Genomic DNA, 10028 nt, shown 5'->3' on the forward strand with positions numbered 1-10028 from the left:
CCCTGAGATCATGACCTGAGCCGAAGGCAGCGGCTTAATCCACTGAGCCACCCAGGCGCCCCTTTTTATTGCTCTCTTTCTTCTACTTCCCCAGTCCCTAAGAAGCCTCAGAAACCAGGCCTGAGGGAGTGGGTGGCGGAGGAGGTCCGGGACTGACCTAGACCTCTTCTGGTGAGTTCACCCAGCCACTTTGTCTTCTGCTCAGATCTGTCTCCAGAGACCGAATTCCGTGGCCAGTTTGGCGTTAAAGCCCTTCGAGAAGTGACAACAGTTGAGAAGCGGACTGAGGTCCGACTGACAGCTTCTCCCCTAAACTTGCTCCTGCCTGTGACAGCTCGACAAGAGAGCTCTGAGCAATCCAGCTTACTGAGGAGGAAACTGAGGCTCAGAGAAGTGACATGAGGGTCAGCCTGGGCAAGTTTTACTCCCCTGCATCCTCAAATGGCCCATCAGGCTGCACCATTAGCCAGCATCCTAGAAGGAAAAGTTAGAAATACCCTCCCTGGGAGTTGGGAGTCCTCACAGCTCCAGAAGGCACCAGAGAACCAGGAGTGCTAAAATGTGGTACAAGGCTCTCAGAGGAACCAGGGCCACATTTTTGACCTTCCTCCGTCCCCACCCTCTGTATTTCTCTCTCACAAAACCCACCTTCAGGGCCTCTGTCCCTTCTAGGGACAACCAAGCCCTGGAAATGGTCACAGTCAAGGGCCCTCAGAGAGGCCACAGACACCTTCTCCTGCTTTTCACCTCCAGGAAAGAGCTTAGCCTCCAAGGACCACCACCCTCCCACCACCCCCATATGGCCAGGAGCTCAGGACCCGTCCGTTCCTGTCCTTTTTGTCTGCTGGCCTGTCCCCCATTTCATCTGGTCCCTGTCAATCCTTTTGTTTCACTGGGAGAGAGGAGTCAGAGTGGAGAAGGGGCACCATCTCATTCATGGTTCTTTTTTTTTTTCCTGTGACACAATCTACCTCAGCCAATCCCTCTCCTCCCTGCCAGAATTGGACCCCTTGCGTCCCTGCCTCCTGCTCCCTATTCTCTGTCCTGCACCCCAGCCTGGCTGCTTAGTCCTTCCCAGAATCCCTACAGAGTCCTTGCAGTGAGAGAATATTCCAGACCCTTGAGGTCCCCTAAGCTACCTACCCTCCCCATCTATTATAGATGAGAAACGGAGGCCCAGAGAGAGCCAGGGACTTGCCCAAGATCACACAGAAAGTCCGTGGGAGAGTTAGGCTGAGCAGTAGCTAGGTCCGTCTTAATTTTGCCAGGAAGAAAACAGGACACGGAGTACCAAATTTGCCCTCACTATCTCTACCCACAGAAGACATTTCCCCCATTTTCAGGGTGGACTTCTGTCTCCCAGTTTTCTTGAACTGATCCCCCAGCTTGTTGACTGTGCCCCCCCAAACCTCTCCAGGCACCACACACCCCTCATCACACCTCCATGCACTGATAAACCATGTGCCTTGTAACTGTCACCCCGACTGGACAGCACAGACCTCCACCCCTCCCAGCAGGGGTTCCCCAACAAGGAAGGCTTTCTTGGTCCCCTCCTCTCATCTGTCCCACCCTGGTGTCTCCCCCCCAAATCTGCCTTACCCCCAGCCATCTCCCTGCCCCTCTGAATCCCACAGAGGTGTGTCACCATAAGAGTCAGGGAAAGCAGAGGTCAGGGAGGGCAAGACCCGGCGAGGGCCAAGGGGGCTAGAGGTATCTAGGGAAGATTTTAACCTTGCAGCCCAATGCCCTCCTCAGGGCTAAAGTCCCACAGGGCCTGGAACTCACCTGGGCTTGGAGTTCATAGAAACCTTAGGTAGTGAGGAGGTTTTCCTAGACAGGGGTGTATGGGTTTCACGTTCAAATGCCTTCAGGTGATGAAAATGAAGGAAGGACAAGTGATAGGCCAGAGGGAGTGGTGAGGACTCTGGGAAGCAGGGGCAGTACCTGCCCCTGCCCATAGGACGTAAAAACTCACATTTTTGAAGAACCCTGTGCCAGCCAAACTAATCTCAGATTTGGCCCTCAGGCCACCAGTTTGAAATCTCTGGTTCAAAATATTGAGAAGGTTCTAGGAAACTGCGCACAGTCTGATAACCCCTCTGGGGAAGTCAAGGACAGAAGCCCTGGCTCCCTCTGAGAATTTTTAAAACCCCCACCAACTGACCCCCTGAGAGCTGTCCGTCCTTCCCCCTTCCCCTGAGAAGTGGAAAGGGGAGGGAGCCCTGGGCCTTCACAGGGTCCCTGCCTGGGGAACCGTCATCTGATAAGGCCTAGAGGTCCCGCCATGCATGAAGGGAGCAATATAGAAGCTGAGGTCTTCTCTAGGGTTGGGGCCCCCAGTCAGGAGGAACCTGCGGTGTGTGAAGGGGGAGTCCAGGGAGGGGATAAGGAAAACTGAGACCCAGATGTCCCTATCACATGCTGGCCTCTTCACCCTTTGACACCTGTCTCCCTCCCACATAAGCTGGAGGTAGGGCCTGCAGGAGGAGGAGCCACAAATTTCCATATTGACATGCTTTGTGAGGTCTCTTTGAAAGGGACTGAATGACTACCAAGCCATCTGGGCAGCAGTGGGCATGGTGACTGAGCCCCTTCTCCCTAACAAGACCCTAGGCCTGGGGTGGGGCCAAGGGACTATAACGTGCCATTCTGGGTGGGGAGGGGCTAGGACATTCCTGTGTCCTCGGCTTCTGGCTTCTACTGTGTTTGGAGGCCCACGGAGGAAGAGCAGGAAATAGTCGAAGTGGGAAAGGAACACCCCTTTCAGGAATGGCCTGGTTCCTGGAGGCAAAAAACTCCCCAGTGGGGAGAGGGCTGGTCCTCTAATGCCTGGCCCTATCCACCCTTCCCTGATCACAGCAAGGTAGGCGCTGTCCTCTCCCCAGCAATCCTGGCCTTTTTTCTATGCACAATCATTGTAAGGGCACCCGCAGGTCAGGCAGAAGGCGGGGAGGCCCTTGGAGCACCTGCGATAATCCCAGAGTGGAGTGTAGCCTGAGACAAAAGCAGAGGAGAAGGGCAGTGGGTCGGGGGTGGAGAACATTCCCCCATTTCTCTCACCCAAATATCCCAGAACCCAAACCAGACCTGTCTCCCCTGGGCTAACCCTCCCCCAACTCGGCAGGGGGAAGGAGGGTGCGCTCAGATAAACACAATCCCCAATCAACCCTCTTGGTTCTGCAAACTAGTAAAATAGCTAGAAAGGACCTGAATGATTCCCAGAGCCCTCTTCTGATTTTCATCCCTGAGGATCCTATAGTCTGGGAGACTTTTCTTCCAAACAAGCCTCACTTCTTGAAGAATAATTTATCTTCCCACATTAAATTAACTCAAGCTGAGCTTCTGATCATAGATAATGCTACCAAGGCCTCAAGTTAGCTTTTAGGGCTTGAGGGTGATGGGATATCTGTATTATATTGGAGCATCTAATACACAATTCTCAAGAACACTCCTGAGCCCTCATGCCTGCCTCCACTGATCCTTAGGGATCCCAAGTTGGGAATCTGGTTTACTCATCCAGCGTCCTGTTTTACTGAAGGGGGAAGACCCACAGAGGCAGCCAGCCCAAAGTCACTGGGCCAGTTGGTGGCAGGGTGGGACCAGAGCCCAGGTCCTTCGGGGTCCTACCAGAACATTCCCAGCACTAATGCTTCCCCTTCCACTCTGTCTCCAACTCCAGGAACCACTAGCCATGATTGAGGGGCTGATTTCCCTCCCTCAGCACAATTCCAGGTGATTGTCCCCTCCAGGTTCTTTCTTTCCTCCCTAACCGGCCCCCACCCTTGCCCACCCCTGTTTCCCATTCCTGGTCCCACCTCCTGGTATTTACTACATCTGTGCCATCCTTAGTCCCCCGCCCCCACTCACCCCCTCCGCGCTTCCCCCAGGAGGGGGAGGAGACCCCAAGCTGGGGCTTCTGTACTGAGACTCTTTTGTACACCACAAACTTTTTGTATATTTTTAATTTTGCTGCGACATGAGATATTAAAAGTCATTTCAGTACGTGCTGCTTGTGTTCTATTTATTGCTTTGGTTGTTCTGGGCCGGTGGAAGGAGGGAGAGGGAAGGAAGGATATCTTCTGGCACAATCCCTAAAGAGACAAAAGCCTTTGGCTGGGACCGGAATAGGAGAGTGCACAGAACTCCCTGTTGATTGGACAGTGCCTCAATCAATCAGCAAGAATGCCCCTCCCCACCGTGTTTTTAGGGACTATCTCCAATTTCTTCATTTTACAGATAAGGGGGGAAAAGGTGCGGCTGGGGGCAGACTTACCAGGGGTCCCAGAATGAATCCGAGACAAAATCAAAACCCAGACTGAAGTACCTAACGGCACTAAACCAAATATTTGTTCAGCACCTACTATGTGCCAGGCACTCTTCAAGGTACTGTGAGCAAGAAAGATAAAACAAGCATGGCTGGCGCTTGGGCGCCACAGTGTTAAGCGTCTGACTGCCTTCAGCTCAGGTCAAGATGCCTGGGTCCCAGAATCCAGCCCCAAATCGGGAGAGTCTGCTTCTCCCTCTCCCACTCCCCCTGCTTGCGTTCCTTGTCTGTCAAATAGATAAATAAGATCATTTTTAATTAAAAAAATTAATAATACAAGCATGATCTCCACCCTCATAAAGCTTACTTTCTAGTGAGTTTTGCCCCTAAAAGATCTTTGCCTCCAGAGTTTCCACCCTCTATCCAGTGGTTCTCAAACTTCGAAGTGCACAGAATCACTTGAAGTAGAGGGAGTTTCCATCTCCCGAAGAGAGGTGGACAGAGTTTGCCTGGAAGCCTGCGTTTTAAAGGTTCTCCAGGGCATTCTGGTAGGAGGGGGTTGAGAACCCCACTTTGGGGACCACCGCTTTCATGCATCCTCATCCTCTTACAAATTCTATCACGACAGTTCCTTGCTTTAGAACGTCCATGGTTCCCCAGGGCCTTCAGGATAAAGATTGAAATCTTTGCGTGAGGCTGACTTTTCTCTCCCGGACCCCCCAATACTTCTTGGTCCTTATCTCCAACATTACCCCACCTGGCCCTCCTAGCCTCTGCAAACCATTCATCTTCCCATTTTCGTGAGCCTCTCCTGCCTGCCACCCAGTAGCCTTTCTCACTAGTCTCCCCTGCAGGTGGAGCCCCATTTCCTAGCGACCCCCATCCAGAGTGCTCAGGGAATGTAGCCCCCACCTGGCCCCAGGAGCCAAGTCACAATTAGCCCAAGACCTCAGTTATCAAAACGCGGTCCCTAGACCAACATTAGCAGGAAATTGGTTAGAAATGTTGATTCTCAGGCCTGACCCAGACCACCTTATCAGCCACCTGTGGGATTAGGTGGAGAGCCACATATTTTTATAAGCCCTTCAAGTGACTCTGATGCTCACTCAGGTTTGAGAACCACTGGTCCAAGATCATTTCTCTGACCTAGGGTTGGTGGGGGGCAGGGGCATGTGACTCAATTCTGTGAGGCAGAGACAGCTTTGGTGGTCCCCAGTATCCATGCTTCCCTTTGTCTATAAAGGAATTTTTAGCTGGGCCCTGCGGCCCCCTGGAATAAAAGACTACATTTCCCAGCCTCCTTTGCAGTTGGGTGTGGCCAAGGAAACAAGTGGCCGTCAGTGGGATGTGAGCAGTAGAATTTTTTTACTATTTATCCATAATGCCTTTAAAGGGGGGGGAGGTTTCCTCTCCCAGGCTGGTTTTACCCTATTGGCTGGACCGTAGCTGTGTTGAAGGTGAGAACAAAATCCCAGTATGGCATAGCAACAAGATTGGAAGCCCCTGGGTCCCAGACCCAGCAGTCCCATGTATGCTGCCCTGAACCGCTTAGGGGACTAGAAGAGAAAAACTTCTATTACGTTTAAGCCGCTGTTATTTGTGTCTTTGTTGCACCCAAAATATATCCTGGCTAATACATCTGGCTCCTAAATCCTAAGGGAAGTCTTTTGAAGCATCTGTGGGACAGGCATTCCTTCACAATAAAAAAGACACTCAAGACGGGGAAACCCTTCAGCCTCATCAAGCGTTGATGGCGTCAAAAGCAGGATAATGATGAATGACATCACTCCTGTATTATTACAAAAGCCACTGCAGGCATCTGGCCGACTGTATGAGTTTGTTAAGGCTCCCATAACAAAATGCCACAGCCCGGGGGACTTGAACAGCAGAAATGTATTTTCTCACTGTTCTGGGGGCAAGAACCCGAGATCAAGGTGTCGGCAGGGTTGGTTTCTCCTGAGGCTTCTCTCGTTGGCTTGTAGATGTCTGTCTTCTCACTGTGTCCTTGTGTGGTCTTTCCTCTGTGTGTATGTGCCCCTGGTACCTCTCTGTGTGTTCAGATTTCCTCTTCTCAGGATACTGGTCAGATTAGATTAGAGCCCACTCAACAGTCTTATTTAAATTTATTTACCACTTTAAAGGCCTTATTTCCAAAAACAGCCACATTCTGAGGTACTAGGTGTTAGGGTTTCAACTTATAAATTTGGGGGGGGGGGCATAATTCAGCCCATAACAGCAGCACAGTAAAAAATGTATGGGACTCGGGTGCCTGGATGGCTCAGTGGGTTAAGCCTCTGCCTTCAGCTCAGGTCATGATCTCAGGGTCCTGGGATCGAGGTCAACATTGGGCTCTCTGCTCAGCAGGGTGCCTATGTCTCCCTCTCTCTCTGCCTGCCTCTCTGCCTACTTGTGATCTCTCTTGCTGTCAAATAAATAAATTTTTAAAAAATATTTTATTTATTTGACAGAGAGAAATCACAACCAGGCAGAGAGGCAGGCAGAGAGAGAGGAGGAAGCAGGCTCCCTGCGGAACAGAGAGCCTGATGCAGGGTTCGATCCCAGGACCCCGGGATCATGACCTGAGCCGAAGGCAGAGGCTTAACCCACTGAGCCACCCAGGCGCCCCAGCTGTCAAATAAATAAATAAATGAAATCTTTTTTAAAAAAATGTATGGGACTTGATGCCGTTTTGGGCTGCTCAGTTAGTCAGCCCTGAAATCACTTGCCTTTGGACTTCTTGTCTTGAGAGGTAATGTATTTTCCTTATTGTCAAAGCCCTTTGATTGGGCAGTCTAATCTCTGCAGCCAAAAGCATCAAACCCAGGCACTGTGTGTTTGCTCAGGCTGCGTCTTCTGTCTACAGTGACCTTCCTTCCATATGTCCTTCAAGGCTTGGCTTGGATATAATGGGGCTTGGTGAATGGCTCCTGATTCTGCCTTCCCCAGACAAGTCGCTTGGCCTGTCTCCAAGATTTTGCCTATGTGTCTTTCCCGCTAGCCTGAATAGGGTCAGCATATACGCTGTCCACCTGCTGCCACATTCCCGCCTCCCGTCCCATGGTGGGCATTGATACTCAATCCCTTTTTCCTGCTGAGAGTAGATCTGGTTTTTATAATCTTCTACATAGAGCTGTAGGCAGCCCCTGCCAATCCACTGAAGGAAGCTCCAAAGAAAGAAATCCTGTTTGCCACAACTGTTCAGTCTTTCAGAGCAAAGATTTTGTTTTACTCATCTTTTTCGATTCAAAAGTTAGTTTTTTAAGATTTTATTTTTAAGTAATTTCCACATCCAACGTGGCGCTCGAACCCACAACCTGGAGATTAAGAGTCACACACACACACAACCCCCACTGACTGAGACAGCCAGGTGCCCTAATTTCTTTTGTAATTTTTCAAGTTTTTATTGAAATTCTAGTTAGTTAACACATTGTGTAATATTAGTTTTAGGAGTAGAATTTAGTGATTCATCACTTACATGTAACACCCAGTGCTCATCACAAGTGCCCTCCTTAATACCCATCAACCATTAGGCTATTCCCCCACCACCCCTCCAGCAACCCTCAGTTTGTTCTCTATAGTTAAGAGTCTCTTGGAGTGCCTGGGTGGCTCTGTCAGTTAGACATCTGACTCTGGATTTCAGCTCAGGCCATGATCTCAGGGTTGTGGGTTATGGGATTAAATCCCTCCTCTGACTCCACACTCCCTGGGGAATCTGCTGGGGATTCTCTCTCTCCCCCTCTGCCCCGCCCCCAACTCGTGCATACGCACTCACGTGCACATGCTCTCAAATAAATCTTTCCTTTTTGAAGATTTTATCTATTTATTTGACAGAGAGAGGGACAACGAGCATGGAAACACAATTAAGAGGAGTGGGAAAGGGAGAAGCAGGCTTCCTGCCAAGCAGGGAGCCTGATCTGGGACTCGATCCCAGGACCCTGGGATGATGATCTGAGCTGAAGGCAGATGCTTAACCAACTGAGCCACCCAGGTGCCCCTCGAACAAATAAATCTTTAAAAGAAAGGAGTCTCTTATGGTTTGCCTCCCTCTCTTTTTTCCTTTCCCCTATGTTCATCTTTTTCGTTTCTGAAATTCCACATGAGTGAAATCATACAGTATTTGTCTTTCTCTAACTTATTTCACTTAGCTCAATACCCTCTAGTTCTACCCACATTGTTGCAAACAGCAAGAGTTCGTTCCTTTTTTATGGCTGAGTAATATTCCACTGTGTGTGTGTGTGTGTGTGTGTGTGTGTGTGTGTGTGTGTGTGTACACATACATACATGCACATATATACAACTTCTCCTTTATCCTTACAAGCCAGTTGTAATCATCAATGTTCCCATCGTATATGCTTCTATTCCCATTTAATCCCTGTGGCAACCTTATGAGACAAGCACATCATCATCATCTTGCTTTTGACACATGAAACTCTGGGGCTCCGAGAAATCACCTGTTCAAGGTCATACACGTTTGAACCTAGGTCCACTTGTCTCTGCCAACTTCCACTGACATTTACTAAGCGCTTGACCTCTTCATGGCCCTGGCGTGGGTGTTGCAGGCTATGCAAAGAGAGTTTGCTATTTCTAACAGCATTCAGAATGCTTCTTGTCCTATTTGATATTCCCAGCATTTTGGTGACACCTGGAGTTCATTTAGGAGGAACAGAAGTCCTTGTTTTACAGATAGGGACACTGAGGAATTTGGCACTTGCTCAAGGAATTAAGTGGGAGTATTGGTGTCTGCAGCAGTCAGGAATTGGGTTGCACATCCTGGCTTCTTCCTGTTGGCCTAGCAGGCTGTGAAGATCTCACTTCCTGCTGCTGGAACAGCAGGAGGGAGTGACTCTGTGAGCTAGCACTAAGCAGCTTGGATCATTTCCCCTTCCCCAGAGGGAGGGAAGGGGGGAAGTAAGTAGGGGGAAGGCAAGTGGTTGGAGGTTCCAGGGCTCCCTGCTCCCAGAGGTAGTGGGGAGCTCTTTCTCATCCAATGGGCACTGAATTGGCACAATTCTGCTTCTTTCTCTCTCTCTTTCTTTCTTTCGTTCATTCTTTCTCTCGTTCTTCCTTCCTTTGTTCCTTCTTTTCTTTCTTTCTTTCTTTCTCCCTTCCTTCCTTCTTTCTGCACACCTATGCTTTCAGAAGAAACTTTCTTTTTAAAAAAAAATATTTTATTGGGGCGCCTGGGTGGCTCAGTGGGTTAAAGCCTCTGCCTTTCGCTCAGGTCATGATCCCAGGGTCCTGGGATCGAGCTCCCATCGGGCTCTCTGCTTGGCAGGGAGCCTGCTTCCTCTCTCTCTCTGCCTGCCTCTCTGCCTACTTGTGATCTCTATCTGTCAAATAAATAAAATAAAAAAAATTAAAAAAATATTTTATTTATTTATTTGACAGAGAGAGACACAGCAAGAGAGGGAACAAAACAGGGGGAATAGGAGAGGGAGAAGCCAGCCTCCTGCAGAGCAGGGAGCCAGAAGTGGGGCTCCATCCTAGGACACTGGGATCATGACCTGAGCCAAAGGCAGATGCTTAACGACTGAGCCACTCAGGTGAACCCAGAAGAAACTTGCTTTTTTAAAAAAAATTTTTAAAGATTTTTTTTTGACATATAGATCACAAATAAGCAGAGAGACAGGCAGAGAGAGAGGAGGAAGCAGGCACGCCACTGAGCAGAGAGCCCAATGCAGGGCTCAATCCCAAGACCTTGGGATCACGACCTGAGTTGAAGGCAAAGGCTTTAACACACTGAGCCACCCAGGCGCCCTCAGAA

Source organism: Meles meles, chromosome 16, assembly GCF_922984935.1.
Source record: "Meles meles chromosome 16, mMelMel3.1 paternal haplotype, whole genome shotgun sequence".
In the NCBI taxonomy this organism is placed as follows: domain Eukaryota; kingdom Metazoa; phylum Chordata; class Mammalia; order Carnivora; family Mustelidae; genus Meles; species Meles meles.